The 16561-nt window shown below is 36.6% G+C and overlaps 3 non-coding genes and 11 pseudogenes across 3 annotated transcripts; all 14 read left to right on the top strand.

The window, feature by feature from the left end:
* Positions 1 to 8439: 8439 nt before the first annotated feature.
* On the top strand, positions 8440 to 8557 carry LOC132068910 (5S ribosomal RNA; annotated as a pseudogene).
* Positions 8558 to 8783: 226 nt separating this feature from the next.
* Positions 8784 to 8902, top strand: LOC132069001 (5S ribosomal RNA). The gene has a single exon (XR_009417582.1). It is a non-coding gene; the product is annotated as a 5S ribosomal RNA (ribosomal RNA).
* A 547-nt stretch (positions 8903 to 9449) lies between these two features.
* LOC132068983 (5S ribosomal RNA) lies at positions 9450 to 9567 on the top strand (annotated as a pseudogene).
* A 222-nt stretch (positions 9568 to 9789) lies between these two features.
* Positions 9790 to 9907, top strand: LOC132068914 (5S ribosomal RNA; annotated as a pseudogene).
* Positions 9908 to 10143: 236 nt separating this feature from the next.
* LOC132068932 (5S ribosomal RNA) lies at positions 10144 to 10261 on the top strand (annotated as a pseudogene).
* Positions 10262 to 10479: 218 nt separating this feature from the next.
* LOC132068935 (5S ribosomal RNA) lies at positions 10480 to 10598 on the top strand (annotated as a pseudogene).
* A 225-nt stretch (positions 10599 to 10823) lies between these two features.
* LOC132068912 (5S ribosomal RNA) lies at positions 10824 to 10942 on the top strand (annotated as a pseudogene).
* Positions 10943 to 11173: 231 nt separating this feature from the next.
* Positions 11174 to 11292, top strand: LOC132068915 (5S ribosomal RNA; annotated as a pseudogene).
* A 222-nt stretch (positions 11293 to 11514) lies between these two features.
* On the top strand, positions 11515 to 11631 carry LOC132068911 (5S ribosomal RNA; annotated as a pseudogene).
* Positions 11632 to 11857: 226 nt separating this feature from the next.
* Positions 11858 to 11976, top strand: LOC132068972 (5S ribosomal RNA; annotated as a pseudogene).
* A 220-nt stretch (positions 11977 to 12196) lies between these two features.
* Positions 12197 to 12314, top strand: LOC132068856 (5S ribosomal RNA). Its single transcript, XR_009417544.1, has one exon. It is a non-coding gene; the product is annotated as a 5S ribosomal RNA (ribosomal RNA).
* Positions 12315 to 12538: 224 nt separating this feature from the next.
* Positions 12539 to 12660, top strand: LOC132068925 (5S ribosomal RNA; annotated as a pseudogene).
* Positions 12661 to 13220: 560 nt separating this feature from the next.
* Positions 13221 to 13339, top strand: LOC132068947 (5S ribosomal RNA; annotated as a pseudogene).
* A 225-nt stretch (positions 13340 to 13564) lies between these two features.
* On the top strand, positions 13565 to 13683 carry LOC132069116 (5S ribosomal RNA). The gene has a single exon (XR_009417682.1). It is a non-coding gene; the product is annotated as a 5S ribosomal RNA (ribosomal RNA).
* The last annotated feature ends 2878 nt before the right edge of the window (positions 13684 to 16561 follow it).

Raw genomic sequence — 16561 nt, 5'->3', positions numbered from 1 at the left:
TACTCATCTGTATATACCTGTGCGGCATGAAACGCAGCCCCCGAAGAAAGGGGGTCAGTACTGAATATGTAAAGCATGGCATACAGAACACGAGATCATAATCGAAGTAAGGAGTACAGAAAGTGAGCATAATAACCAGAATACCAAAGGGCTTGCATCTGAAACACAAATCGTACATCAGAGGTACAGAAGATAAATATAATAATCAGAATGCCAAAATGCTTACTCCTGAAATACGAATCATACATATCAATGTCATGTATCATATCCGGCCCATAATGGAACTGAGTGGCATAAGCGAATAATCATCATATTCATACCGTAACACATCATAATATCATAACTTATCATATGAGATGACATTAACCGATGTGAGATTCGCCTAAACCAATGTGGGATTCGCCTAAACCAATGTGGGATTTGCCTAAACCAGTGTGGGATTTGCCTAAACCAATGTGGGATTTGCCTAAACCAATGTGGAATTTTGCCTCATCATTGGGTTTGCCCCACCACTGGGTTTGCCCCACCATTGGGTTTGCCCCACCACCGGTGCGATGCCAACTCGATCACACTCCGTATCACATATATACATCATATAACGTGTCCCGGCCCTCCAAAGGAGGGACTCGGTAAATAAGATCATCATATCATCCCGTTATCATATATCATATCAGACTTCGTATCACATCATACTTCGTGTCACATCATGTTTCGAAATACACATCATACTTCAGAATACCCATCATACTTCAGAAGACACATCATTTACAAATCGAGAAACCATATGCACATAAATCATCATTACTGACTCAACAGAATGATCAAACAAACCCTCATTTAAAAGCCAAACAATAGTCAAATCAAGTTTCCTCCGAATGTCTCTCGGGAACATACCAAATAGAAATTTAGAAATCATAGTTACGTATCAAAATCATATGCATAAAATCCTCATTTCGGACTCACTAGATAAGTAAGTAATCATACTCGGGGTCGGAATCATAGCCACATTAAGTTCTTTCAAAAATAGGTCGTTAGAACCAAACAAAGGAAAGTCGCGGGACCCACGGACGAGCGTCAACCCAATCTGGGCCCGCCTATGAAAGTTAAAGATTATTACTCATTATTGAAACTTCTACGAACGTTTCATAGCAATCCGAGACCATATGTGAAAGTTACGGTCGTTCGTAGTTACAGAATCTTTTAAGAACAAAATTCTTTATGCAACATTTTTTTTTATCCAATCATCCAAAAGACATAAGAACCATAATACGACCATATTAAGAATACTAATATTAAGAGGCACATATGAATCATAAGCATGTTCGAAACTTCAGAGTGGAGTTACCCCATGGCACAAATCATGTCATACCTTAATCCCGTCTAAGACATGCCAAAAGAAAGAAGGGTTGAGCTTTACATACCTCGTTTGCTTCCTAAGCTAATCCAAACTCAAGTCTCGGCTTCTCAAAATCTACAACAACATCATTAGACACCAAACATTAGCCATAGGCACCTCGAATCCAATTCTAAGCTCGCACTTTATTTACAGAAATTTGGGCAGCATTTCCCCTGTAAACTCAGCATCCCCGAGAATTCAACTCGGCCAAATCTTCAACAACAATACCAACAAGTATACTAACAACATTAACAATCAATTCAAAACGAATTATAATGCTAATAACTCTTCTCCACATATTTCGACAACATTCCAATTATGTCCAATCCAACCACATATATTCAAACTAACATCAACGCTCACATATTCAAATACTAATCCGAGATCATTCAAACAAGATTCAAGAACATTTCAAACAATCCATAAAATATTCAAAACAACCCAATCAATATACTACTTCAACCGAAACCCTCCATTTCCAATAAAAACAACAACAACACATTTCTTTCTTCCAAATTCATGAACTATACCAATAATCCACATGTTAACAACATTATTCTCATAATTTCAAGAGACTATATTAGCATCACATTAACTTCCAAAACAGCCCAAAACAAACACAACTTTAACTTGAATCATTAAACTTTCATTTTACATCATAGAATCCACAACAACAACAACCAAAACACTAAGTAAATTTAGTTCATTCCTTGTCACAAAACAACCCATACTCACGGCTCAACATCAACATACAAAGTTTCATGAATTTCATCAATTTCTACACACTATTCCCTCCGTTTTAATCCATTAAAATTCTAAATACACTCGTTAACAATGAAAAGGAACCGTATTCATACCTTAAGCATGCAGCCCCCACGTTATCACTCTTCTCCTTGGTTGATTTTTAGCTTAAATTGAAGACAACGCAGCGTACAACACTTTTCTCTTCATGGGCTTCGGAATTCGGGGCTCAGATTTTGGTCAAAATTAGTTTTTCTTCTCTCCAAGGTTCTTATCTCTCTCTTTCCAGAATTTTCTGGGTGTTCTTGGTCCGAAAAATGAGTGGAAAGGGCTGAAATTTCACTTAAATAGGCATGGGTCATGGGCCTAACCCGATTGGGCCCGGTTTGGGCCTAGCCCACTGACCTTTCTGCCTTAAAATGTCCATATCTCCTATTTCACTTAAATAGGCATAGGTCATGGGCCTAACCCGATTGGGCCCGGTTTGGGCCTAGCCCACGACCTTCTCGCTTAAAACGTCCATATCTCCTTATCCCGATGTCATCCTCACGACCTATGGTTGGAAAGATAATTCCATTATCTACAACTTCTATCTTTGGTGTTTTTCCAAATTCCAAACTTATAATACCGTTTCTCGCTCGAAGTCGATCACCCGAAAACATTACTTAAAAATATTTGCTTGGAGGACTTCCACTTTGATTTGGCTCAAGGGTCCTTCTTGAGTTATGTTTAACTTCACATATGTGATTCATATAAATTGTCTCATGTCCCAAAAAAAAAATCTCAATGTGTGGGCCCCACCTCAACTTGCGAATAATCCGACGTACAAAAATACGAAATATAATACTGTCAACGTGAGTTTAAATTATGAAGCAACAACATGATTGTCAATTTTTAAGCACGTTAATAAGGACCTTTCAATTGGTTGGAATACTAAAAGAAAATAATTTTTCATGAAACGCTAACTTTTCAATATTCACTTTTAACCCCAAATTTTCCTTAATATTTCCATCCAACCAAATTCACAAGCAATTTATGTCTTAAAACAAAGTCGGAAAATAATCTTGTCCATAACTTGTCACAACCAACTTAAAATATTTCAACGTACAAAATACGGGATATAACACCACCAACGAGTTTGGATGGACAAGGGTACAAACGAGTATACAAGACATTAGAATACACTCATAGATTAAACTAAGTACACAAATTAAAGCCTACAATAATTATTACATAGCCAAAAAATGAATTACAGCGTTATTGGGCCAAGCCCAGATATTATAACTAGTAGCAGTAGATAATCAGATGGTTCAAGTAAAATAAGCCCAGAATAGTCGTAATAATAAGTCAAGTATGGAAACACAGATGACAGGCCCAAGCCCAAGCCATTCTCTCCTTAAAAAAATTCTAAGTGTCAAGAGGTGGTATACATGATATACCATTGGCATACTACTCTATTTTTTCTCAATTTCCTCCTAAGTATCAGAACTCTAATATACATGATATACTGCCAGTATACCACTCAATCTCCTCTCAAAATTTATAAGTGTCAAGACTGTGTATACGAGATATACTCCAATGATATACGACTAATGGTGAGAAAAACCCATATGGCATACTCTCAATATACCTGATATACACTCCTTATACGCACCATGGGAGAGAAAAACCTTAAGGCATGCCCTCCCAATTCACTTAATATCCATTTTTTAACTCAAACAAATTTTTCAGAAAGTCAAAAAAACTCATTCATTCTAGGACTAGTGTTTAGCTCATTATTTGAATTAGGAGGAATGCAAATTCCCAGAAGCAAGCAAGCAAAGAGGATGACCCAAACAAAGAACAACAAGCAAAAGCAAAAGCCACATAGTTCAACAATTTTTTAGTAATGTAACTTAGGCTAATGAGTCACAGGGGTGTTAAGATGGCTAAGGAAACAAGCAGCAGCTACATCAAGGGGATGAGGGGACAAAGGTACATGAAATCAAGCACAACAAGATGAAACGATACACAAACAAACTACCAAACGCACCTCATATTTCTATTTCCAGTTTTAAAGAGTCAGCAATCAAAGAAGGGGTAGAACTAGAGGTTAAATGACTTAGAAGTCACACCTGTCCAATAATGAACAAATTCAAATACCAAAAACCATTTTTTCAAGTCTATTCGTTATCAACAAGGATGTCACAGAAGCAAATTTACAAGTCTATGGTCATTTTAGCTTAGTTTTAATCCCAACAAGTTCAAAGATAGCAAGATAGGCCAGTTAAAGGTTCATTAAAGCATTAGCAGGGCCCCAAAATAGTTCACGCTTAGTCTATTTTACAGAATTTGCACAGAAACTACACATGTAGCAAGTAGAGGTTTCAAATAGCATAGATAGGGACATGATACTATCCTAGGTCCAAAACATCATTTTTAAACATTTCATAGCAGAAAAACTAAAAGGGTAGGGGTGAGAGGTCATGTATGTGAGCCACAGAAGTCCACAAGCAAGTTATAAAGTCAAATGCCAATAGGCAAGTACTGCATTTTTGGCCCTTTCAAAGAATTTTAGTTTCAATTTTCTGGCATTACACTAGGTTCAGCAAATTTCAATCTTAACAAGTTCATAATAGGATGAAGGGAACATGATACTACCCTAGGTGCAAATATGATCCAAATATAGTCATATCAAGTCACTAATGGCATGATACATATATAAGAACAGTTATAGGTCCATGGAAATCTAAATCATAACTAGAAAGGGCTCATACCACCTATCTTAGGTCAAGCAAAAGGATGTCAAGCAGGTTCTAGCTCAAACAGGTAGGTAAGAGTAGGAATCTCATATAGGAAAACCTTAGAAATTCCTAGTCAAACTACAAGATGGGCACAAGTATGCAAGTGCTACATTTTACTTTTTCTGTGGCAGTTTTGATTTTTAGGTTTCTTCTTTTACATTAGGCATGACAAATTCCAATTTTAACAAGTTTATAGTAGGTATGCAACTAAAGATAATGAACAGAAATGGCCAAATGCCCATATGGTGTCGACTCAGGCCTTTATATTCCAGCTTAGGCTTATTTATAAATCATAAAGGTCCAGCTAATCATAAAAGATCATCTTAATGTTCAAGCAGTTTCATAAGAACACTAACAGGATCTTAAGCTATCACCTTCTCTACCGTATTGCAGGATTTGCACATACAGAGTCAATCACAAATGTAGTGTCAAGATAGAGTTCAACTAAGATGTAAAAGGTAATCAAATTAGGCAAGAGTAATCATGAATCAAGTAGGATCATTGGCAAGTCACATATGGTAGGAGGATGTATATGAAAACAGTCTCAAGTCTTAAAAGTTGTTCATACCTCTGTCATAGATCACAAAATAGGATGTTCAAGAGTATTATGGTCAAACAGTATATAAAGGATAGCATATGCAGTTGCAGGCTCATCCATAAGCAAACAAATCAGGAAGATCATGACCTTAGTACTATACTTAGTTTCAAAGTCTCACTTCTTGGCTAATGCTTTAGTCCTTCTTGTTTGCTACATGGTTTAGCAAGCAAAGGGGGTGTCTGAAAACTCACCTAATCAAGGCAAACTCAACAGAACTTAAACAAATGACTAGCATACCCACAAATTCAAATAAAACTCAAATTGTGCTCAATAGATCAACTAGACAAGTCACAGACGTATCAAATTCCCACTTTTAAAAAAATTCTTCAATTTTTAGAGGCTTTAAACCATACTCAACAATCTTGGAGTTTAGAAAATAAGTCAAATGAACCATTTTTGCATTTTTTAAATGTCCAGCCAGGTTAAAAATGACAAAATGCACAATAAGCAAATCAGTCACTAGATTATGCAGAATCCTTTTCTTACTGCATTATCAATCATTTTAGGTACAAGATAGGGAATTCAAGGAGGTTTTGAAGTCATTCTCAGGGCTAGTTCTCATTCAAAAGATCATTTAACATTCTCTAGGGTCCTTTTAAGATGTTTATTAGACTAGGTCCCAACTATTATCAATAAAATATGAGGACAAAAGCTGGTTTTCAAGATTTCACATAGTTTTTAGATGATAATCAAAGACAACTACCTGTAAATCAAGTCATGTGGTCCAGAACCAATAAACAAACTTGAAATGGACTTAATGCAAACAAAGCAAGACTATAGGTGTACAGGAATCTCAGAACAAATGTCCAAGTAGTTCCAAAATGACAAGATGACACCCCAGCCCTTAAAACCACAAATGAAACAGTAAACCAAAAATCAAATTAATACCTACTTCATTTTAAACTTCATTTTTACATTGAACCTACTAATTAACACTTAAGGACCCTCACAGCATCCTTAGAACTTCAATGAAAACAGTAAACTAATCAGGAAAAAAGAAAGAAACCAACATACTTATCTTAAATTCTATTTTTAGTCATAAACCTAAAAAGAAATACTTAAGGCACTATTTTAAACTTCATTATACTTCCCTTATATCATAACAACCTTAAAGCTTTAATGAAACAGTAGCCAAATAGGGCTTCTATCAACATGAATAACCTTAAAATATGTATAAATACTAGGTTCTTCCAATAGCAAAATTGAAATAGCTTTAACATCAAACATAGGCAAGATAATACATCAAATAAGTTGAAATAGGAAAAATGCACTGGAATAGGATAATACCTTTTTATGGGGCAACCAAAAGATCAAATGAGAGAAATTGGGTCACAACTTCAACACCAACACCCAAGATCCTTTAAAGCATCCTTTGTTTTTGAATTTTTCTAATATATTGTAGTATATTTGTGGATAATATATGTATAGTATTGATATATTGTAGTAGTTTCAGTAGTATATCTATAGTATATTTGATATCTTAATAGGATTTTAGTAATGAGGGTTTAGAACTCTTTTCAATTCTTAGGAAATTTTCGGGAAAAAAAAAAGCCTTCTTCAAATGACAATAAACTCTTCTATTTATAGCACAAAAATGATGCTAGGGATAGAAATGGAAAGATCCCAATTCCAAAAACCCTATCCTAAGCAAATTCAAATTTAGTAAACGACAAAACGAATTTTCAGCACATTTGTATCAAATTGTACCTTATCCAACAAAATTTTCACACAAATCACATAATGTAACTAAGAATCTAACTAATTGTACCCAAAAAAATGCAAATAAAATCATAAAATACTAGGATAGTATGCCTCGTCATCAATAAAACAAAATTACCACCTTATAACGGTACAATAGTACAAAACAAGATAAAATCCCCCAAAATCATACCCAACCACGAATCCACCTAGGAAATTTCCCCTTAGGTTTCTTCATTGAGTGTTATGGGGCATAAGATGGCAAAGAGCTCATGGTTCTACCCATGGCAACCATAACATGAAGAAACCTAGAGTAACATCCTTAATTAGGATTCAATTAGGTATAGAAAAACACAAGTCTAAGGAAATTGAACCTGGGGATCATGAGAACTCGTGAGAAGGAACAAAAGCCCTTAAAAATCCGGCCAAAAATGGCCATAAATAGCCGCAGGTGGACCGCCAATGGCGGAACCCTAAATCGCCTGAAATCGCCTCTCACAGAGGTAAAAGGGTCGGCGTGGTGAAATGAAAATTTGGGGGGGGGGGGGTGGAATGTTTATTAAAAATAAACTTCCACTCTTTTTTTAAAAAGAAACCCCCCCCCCCCCCCCCCCCCCCCCCCCAAGTTTTAAGAAAATTTAAATTAACTCCCCTCTTTATTTAATAGACTATATATTATAAATGTATATATAGCTAAATATATTAATTATTTAGGCTAAATAAAAATTTAAACTCGTAAAGTTAAAATGCAAGCTTTAAAACGAGCTCAATATTGACATAGTTCCGAACAATAATTAAAAATGTGATGATGCGGTCAAAATGAGCCGTAATTCATACGTAGTCTTAATTAAAAAATTTCTCAAGGTAGACGGAGCAGGATATTTATCTCCTTTTCAAATTATATCTGTGAAAGAAAATAACTCGTAATTTTCTTGTAATTGTCAATTCTTATGAAATAATAATTAAACGTCAGTTTTTTTTTTTTCAATTTTCTCTGGATTCTTAAAATTTTAATTTTTTAAGGGTGCATCCTTACTCTATCTTCGACTCGGGAATTTTAAAAATTAAAATGCGTATCTTATGAGGTGAAAATTAGGTGTCAACATTTAATATAACAGAGATTGAAAGTACGCATATTTAAAGTTTTGCACTTACGCGCCTTATTTTTAGAGAAAAGGGAGGGGGAGGAATGGGTTTAAGAGAATTTAGAGCCTCAGACTGATGGATATGATCATACCAGCACTAACGTACCGGATCCATGTGAACTCTGAAGTTAAGCGTTCTTCGGCGAGAGTAGTACTAGGATGGGTGACCCCCGGGGAAGTCCTCGTGTTGCATCCCTCCTTTTTTCCGGACTATGCTCTTTTTCATCTATTTAAATATATTTTTTTTAAAATAAGCTAGATCTCAGAAAAATACTCAAAATAATAAAAAAAAAGAATCACATAAAACGGATAACGGAGCACGAAGTTACAAATATTTAAAGTTTTGCACTTACATGCCTTATTTTTAAAGAAAGGGGAGGGAGAGGAAAGGGTTTAAGAGAATTTAGAGTGCTAGGACAAATGGATGCGATTATACCAGTACTAATGCACCAGAACCAATTAGAACTCCGAAGTTAAGCATGCTTGGGCGAGAGTAGTACTAGGATGGGTGACCCCCTGGGAAGTCCTCGTGTTGCATCCCTCCTTTTGTCCTGACTATGCTCTTTTCTATACATTTAATATATTTTTTTTTTTTGAAAAATAAGCTAGATTTCAAAAAAATACTCAAAATCAATAAAAGAATTGAATAAAACGGATAACGGAGCACGACGTTACTCATATTTAATGTTTTACACTTTCATGAGCTATTTTTAGAGAAGAGGGAGGGGGAATAAAGGGTTTAAGAGAATTTAGAGCCTCGGACTGATGGATGTGATAATACCAGCACTAACATACCAGATCCCATCAGAAGCTAAGCATGCTTGGGCGAGAGTAGTACTAGGAGGATAGGTGATCCCCTAGGAAGTCCTCGTGTTGCATCCCTCCTTTTGTCCGGACTACTCTCTTTTTCATCTATTTAAATATTTTTTTAAATAAGCTAGGTCTCAAAAAAAAAAAAAAGAATCGCGTAAAACGGATAACGAAGCACGAGGCTACAAATATTTAAATTTTGCACTTACGCGCCTTAATTTTAGAGAAGAGGGAGGAGGAGGAAAGGGTTTAAGAGAATTTAGAGCGCTAGGACTGATGGATGCGATAATACCAGTACTAATGCACCGGATCCCATCAGAACTCCAAAGTTAAGCGTGCTTTGCGAGAATTGTACTAGGATGGGTGAACCCTTAAGAATTCCTCTTGTTTTATCACTCATTTTGTCCGCACTACGCTCATTTTCATCTATTTAATATATTTTTAGCAAAATAAGCTAGATCTCGAAAAAATACTAAAAAAAAAAAGAAAAGAACCACATAAAATGGATAACGGAGCGTGAAGTTACGCATATTTAATGTTTTGCAGTTACACGCCTTATTTTTAGAGAAGAGGTTGGGGAGGAATGGGTTTAAGAGAATTTAGAGCCTCAGAGGCGATGGATGTGATCATACTAGCACTAACGTACCTGATCCATATGAACTCTAAAGTTAAGCATTCTTGGGCGAGAGTAGTACTAGGATGGGTGACCCCCAGGGAAGTCCTCGTTTTGCATCCCTCCTTTTGTCCGGACTACGCTCTTTTTCGTCTATTTAAATATATTTTATAAAAAATAAGCTAGATCTAGGAAAAATACTCAAAATTTAAAAAAAAAAAAAAAAAAAAGAATCGCATAAAACGAATGATGGAGCACGAAGTTACAAATATTTAAAGTTTTTCACTTACGCGCATTATTTTTAGAGAAGGGGGAGGGGGAGGAAAGGGTTTAAGAGAATTTAGAGCGCTAGGACTGATGGATGCGATAATACCAGTACTAACGCACCGAACCAATCAGAACTCCGAAGTTAAGCATGCTAGGGAGAGAGTAGTACTAGGATAGGTGACCCCCTGGAAAGTCCTCGTGTTGCATCCCTCCTTTTGTCCGGACTACGCTCTTTTTCATCTTTTTAAATTTCTTTTTTTTTTGAAAAAGTAGATCTCGGAAAAATACTCAAAAAAAAAAAAAAAGAATCGCATAAAACGGATAACGGAGCACGAAGTTACAAATATTTAAAGTCTTGCACTTACGCCCCTTATTTTTAGAGAAGGTGGAGGAAAGGGTTTAAAAGAATTTAGAGCGCTAGGACTGATGGATGCAATTATACCAGTACTAACGCACCAAAATCAATCAGTTCTCTGAAGTTAAGTGTGCTTGGACGAGAGTAGTACTAAGATGAGTGACCCCCTGGGAGGTCCTAGTGTGGCATCCCTCCTTTTGTCTGGACTACCCTCTTTTTCGTACATTTAATATTTTTTTTTTTTGAAAAATAAGCTAGATTTCAAAAAAAATACTCAAAATCAAAAAAAGAATCGCATAAAATGAATAACGGAGCGCGAAGTTATGCATATTTAAAGTTTTACACTTTCGCGAGTTATTTTTAGAGAAGAAGGAGGGGGAATACAGGATTTAAGAGAATTTAGAGCCTCGAACTGATGTATGTGATAATACCAGTACTAACGTACCAGATCCCATCAAAACATCGAAATTAAGCGTGCTTGGGCGAGAGAAGTACTAGGATGAGTGATCCCCTGGTAAGTCCTTGTGTTGCATCCCTCCTTTTGTTCCAACTACACTCTTTTTTGTCTATTTAATATATTTTTTTTGAAAAATAAGCTAGATCTCCGAATAATACTAAAAAATAAAAAATAAAAAAAAGAATGGTATAAAACGAATAACGGAGCGCGACGCTCGGCCTATTTAAAGTTTTGCACTTACGCACCTTATTTTTAGAGAAGAGGGAAGGGGATCAAAGGGTTTTAGAGAATTTGGAGCGCTAGCACTTATAAATGCGATCATACCAGCACTAATGCATCGGATCCCATCAGAACTACGAAGTTAAGCAAGCTTGGGCGAGAATAGTACTAGGATAGGTGACCCCCCGGGAAGTCCTTGTGTTTTATCTCTCCTTTTGTACGGACTACACTCATTTTCGTGTATTTAATATATTTTTTTTAGAAAAATAAGCTAGTTCTCGAAAAAATACTAAAAATCAAAAAAAGAATCGCATAAAACGGATAACGGAGCGCGAAGTTACATATATTTAAAGTTTTACACTTTCGCGAGTTATTTTTAGAGAAGAGGGAGGGGAATAAAGGGTTTAAGAGAATTTATAGCCTCAAACTGATGGATGTGATAATACCAGCACTAACGTACCTGATCCCGTCAGAACTCCAAAGTTAAGCGTGTTTGGGTGAGAGTAGTACTAGGATGGGTGACCCCCGGAAGTACTGGTGTTGCATCCCTTTTTTTTTTCGAACTACGCTTTTTTTCGTCTATTTAATATATATTTTTTTCAAAAAATAAGCTAGATCTCGGAAAATGCTCAAAATAAAAAAAAAAGAATCTCATAAAATGGATAACGGAGCACGAAGTTACTCATATATAAAGTTTTGCACTAACGTGCCTTATATTTATAGAAGAGGGAGGGGGAGTAAAGGTTTTAAAAGATTTTAAAGCGCCAGGACTGATATCTGCGACCATACCATGACTAACACATCGGATCGTATCAGAACTCCGAAGTTTATCGGGATTGGGCGAGAGTAGTATTAGGATGGGTGACCCCCTAGGAAGTCCTCGTAATTCATATCTCCTTTTGTCGGGGCTACACTAATTTTCATCTATTCAATATATTTTTTTTGAAAAATAAGCTAGATTTAGAAAAAATACTCAAAATCACATAGAATCGCATAAAACGGATAACGGAACACGAAGTTACGCACATTAAAAGTTTTGCGCTTATACGCCTTATTTTTAGAGAAGAGGAGGGGCAGGAATGGATTTAAGAGATTTTAGAGCACTAGGATTGATGGATGCGATCATACCAGCACTAACGCACCGGTTCCCATTAGAACTCTGAAGCTAAGCGTGCATTGGCGAGAGTAGTACTAGGATGGGTGACCCCTGAGAAGTTCTCATGTTGCATCCTTCCTTTTGTCCAGACTACGCTATTTTTCTTCTATTTAATATAAAAATTTTAAAAAATAAGCTAGTTCTCGGAAAAATACTCAAAATAAAAAAAAAGGATCACATAAAATGGATAACGGATCACGAAGTTGCTCATATTTAAAGGTTTGCACTTACGTGCCTTACTTTTAGAGAAGAGGGAGGGGGAGGAAAGGGTTTAAGAGAATTCAAAGCGCTAGGACTAATGGATGCGATCATACTAGTACTAACGCATCAGAACCAATCAGAACTCCGAAGTTAAGCATTCTTGGGCGAGAGTAGTACTAGGATGGGTGACCCCTCGGGAAGTCGTCCTCATGTTGCATCCTCCTTTTATCCGGACTACGCTCTTTTTCGTCTATTTAATATATTTTTTTAGAAAAATAAGCTAGATCTCGAAAAAAAAAAAATAAAAAAAGAAAGAATCTTATAAAACGGATAACGGAGCGCGAAGTTATGCATATTTAAAGTTTTGCACTTACGCGCCTTATTTTCAGAGAAGAGGGAGGGGGAATAAAGGGTTTAAGAGAATTTAGAGCGCTAGCATTGATGGATGCGATCATACCAGCACTAACGCATCGGTCCAATCAGAGCGCCGAAGTTAACCGAGTTTGGGCGAGAATAGTATTAGGATGGGAGACCTTCGGGAAATCCTCATGTTTTATTTCTCCTTTTATCCGGACTACGCTCATTTTTTTCTATTTAATATATTTTTTTAGAAAAATAAGCTAGATCTCAAAAAATACTAAAAATCAAAAAAAGAATCGCATAAAACGGATAACGGAGCGCGAAGTTACGCATATTTAAAGTTTTACACTTACGCGAGTTATTTTTAGAGAAGAGGGAGGGGGAATAAAGGGTTTAAGAGAATTTAGAGCCTCAAACTGATGGATGTGATCATATCCGCACTAACATACCAGATCCCATATGAACTTCGAAGTTGAGCGTACTTCGGCGAGAGTAGTACTAGGATGGGTGACCCATTGGAAATTCCTCGTGTTTCATCCCTCCTTTTGTCCGGACTACGCCCTTTTTCGTCTACTTAATATATTTGTTTCGAAAAATAAGCTAGATCTCGGAAAAATACTCAAACTAAAAAAAAAAAAAGAATCGTATAAAACGGATAACGGAGCGCAAAGTTAAACATTTAAAGTTTTGCACTTACCCGATTTATTTTTAGAGAAGAGGGAGGGGGGATAACTGGTTTTAGAGAATTTAGAGCCTCAAACTGATGGATGTGATAATACCAGCACTAACATAGCAGATCCCATTAGAACTCTAAAGTTAAACGTGCTTGGGCGAGATAAGTACTAGGATGGCTGATCACCTGGGAAGTCCTCGTGTTGCATCCCTCCTTTTGTCCGGACTACGCTCTTTGTCGTCTATTTAATATATTTTTCTCAAAAAATAAGCTACATCTCAGAAAATACTCAAAAAAAAAAAAATCGTATAAAACGGATAAAAGAGCGCGAAGTTACGCATATTTTAAGTTTTGCACTTAAGCGCCTTTTTTTTAAAGAAGAGGGAGGGGGAGCAAAGGGTTTAAGAGAATTTAGAGCGCTAGCACTGAAGGATGTGATCATATTAGCACTAACGCACTGGATCCCATCAGAACTTCGAAGTTAAGCGTGTTTAGGCGAGAATATGTCACGACCCATTTTAGGGTCGCGCAGCTCCTACCATTTCCACCTCGGTAGGGGAACCCTTAACTTAAAACCCAACTCATTTACAATCATGAAACAAGATCCATTTACCATTAAGTTAAGACACAACGAAATGCAGAAGTAAAACCAATATACATAAATAAACGGAAGTGTTTACAAACAATTTTTAATAAATCCGACTCCTTTCCTATGACCTAGTCTAGACTAGTACAAGAGCGACTTAGACAAAGTACAATGAAAAAAAAAAAGACTTAACCCCTATCTAGAAATAAGATGATGAAGGTCTTCAAGATAGGCACCGCACATCTTCCGGAAACTCAAAATCAACCAATAAACTGCACAACTCTACACGCCGAGAGGGATGTAGCAAGAGTAGTATCAATACAACACTAGTACTGGTAAGCATCATAGGCCGACAATGGTTAGAATAACATAACAGTAATAGAGTCCACAAATAAACATGGTAGGCGGTCTTAAGTCAATTCATGAATATAGCCTTATTCAAATAACGCTCTTCTAGAAGTCCATTTCCTTAACTTTTATCATTCCTTAAGTTCTAGTGCATCTAGCATACTAATTAGATAGCCATGCTCAAAATACCGCAACATTACGACTACTAACAGGGCCAATCCTATGCTAATACCACACTCAACCTACCATCTATCGTATCCGCAATTGGTTTTAAGGAAAACTCTCTCGTCATTATAATATTCATTACTCACCCAACCTAGCAAATTATACACACTCGTATTAATACTATCTAGCGCCACACTTTCCCAATCCAACATCACAGCCTATGGTTATAGCAACTAAGCCCCAAATGTTTCAAGTTCAAGAGTATTCATCCAAGACCCAAGTATAACTACAGTACTCCATCCCCATTTTGTCACACACAAAGATCCCAACACAATCCATATCTAAGCAACAATCCAAATCACGCTAAGCACATAAGAGAGACAACAAAATGCAATAGGGATGTATGCCAAGTATCAGTATAAGCATTTCGAACCAATATATCCCAATCATATCACAACAAGTCATCACCTATGTTATAGCAGCTAAACCCAACTGTGCCAAGTCTCAAGAATAATCAATCACGAATCAACATCACAACAAGGAGCATATGGAAGAATAAGATGCAATGCAATGAAGTATGTAATGTGGATGCAATGCCAATGCAGTCTTTGTACAACATGTCCCGGAGGGAATACCTCCACATCTAGGAGATCATGACTAATGGAGGACCCGCGAAGTCCATGTACCACTATTCCTGGCAACAACCTCGGCAACGAGCACTCTCTCAATCCCGACAAGAGACCTAGGGCATCGAGAACTCATTCATTCCCGAAAAGAGACCTCGGGCAACGTACACTCATTTCGCTCCGATAAATAACCTCGGATCACGGACTCTCATCTCTTTTTTACGCTCTCTGGCAAAGACCTCGGAGGCTACACTCTCTCACTTATCATCATTGGTACCATAACCATGCAATATCAATGTATCATGAAAATGAGTACGAATACGATGCAATGTAATATTAACAACCAATTCAATCCCAAAAAGTACCACACATAGCACACAAGTAATATCAATAATAAGGCTGCACAATAAGCCACCATGGAATCACTTCTCATCTCAATATCAATCAAGTAAAGTACCGCAATATCATAGCCATGATATATCACTAATCACCAATATCCGATGTCTCAACGTGGCAACGAGCTAATAAGTAAATAGAACAAGATAAGTCAATAACGCAACGGGGTGGCTAGCCCCCAAATCACACCACAAGGCCCAACCTAAGACAATATCCAACCTAACTTCGAAATACTATACATGTATTCTCCGCTTCATCTAACACGCGTATATGAAAGTCTAACCAGAGTCTAACAAGAGAGGGAAGCTGTAACCTACCTTAAGGCCGAACAGGTGCACAAACATCCACTTGGACTCCATCTTCCATATTTGTAGGGAATTTGTAGATTCAAGAGGTCTAGGAACGATGGGTAATTTCAAGTAAGCAATAATTTTAGGAATTTGGGGTCATAGGGGTAAAATCATCATTTCTCAAATAACATTCTAGATTCTCAAATTATTGCTATTTCACCTCTTTTTATAGAAATCAAGGTTTACCTAAGTCAAACTTACCTCACTAATTCACATTCCTCATTATTAACACATAATAAGTTAACCCATTTGAGAAGTAGAAAGGATTTGTCTTAGAACTAGTTATTAATCTAGATCTTCCAATAAATAAGCCATCTTTAAGTTACTAATTACTCTAGGTCAACAATACCACTTTTACCGAATATTCTGTTAAGAATTTTGAGAAAGAACCCTCATTTAATGCTTTGCCATAACCATAAATGGTTTAAGAAGGAAGAGAGAATTAAAGGGAGTTGAAATGAGGGATTTAAGGAGGTTACCTTCCCAACATTTAAGTCTCTAGGGCTGGAATTTTCTCTCTGTGTCGGATGTAACTTGGGGAAATGAAATATTAGGTCAAGTCAATAAATGGGGCTTTAAATAAGTCAGCCACTAGTCGTCTAACAATTCAGCGGTCGG

The sequence above is a fragment of the Lycium ferocissimum genome, chromosome 8 (genome assembly GCF_029784015.1).
Source record: "Lycium ferocissimum isolate CSIRO_LF1 chromosome 8, AGI_CSIRO_Lferr_CH_V1, whole genome shotgun sequence".
Lineage (NCBI taxonomy): Eukaryota > Viridiplantae > Streptophyta > Magnoliopsida > Solanales > Solanaceae > Lycium > Lycium ferocissimum.
The sequence above is the reverse complement of the archived record's forward strand: the minus strand, read 5'-3'. Positions and strand labels throughout refer to the sequence as shown.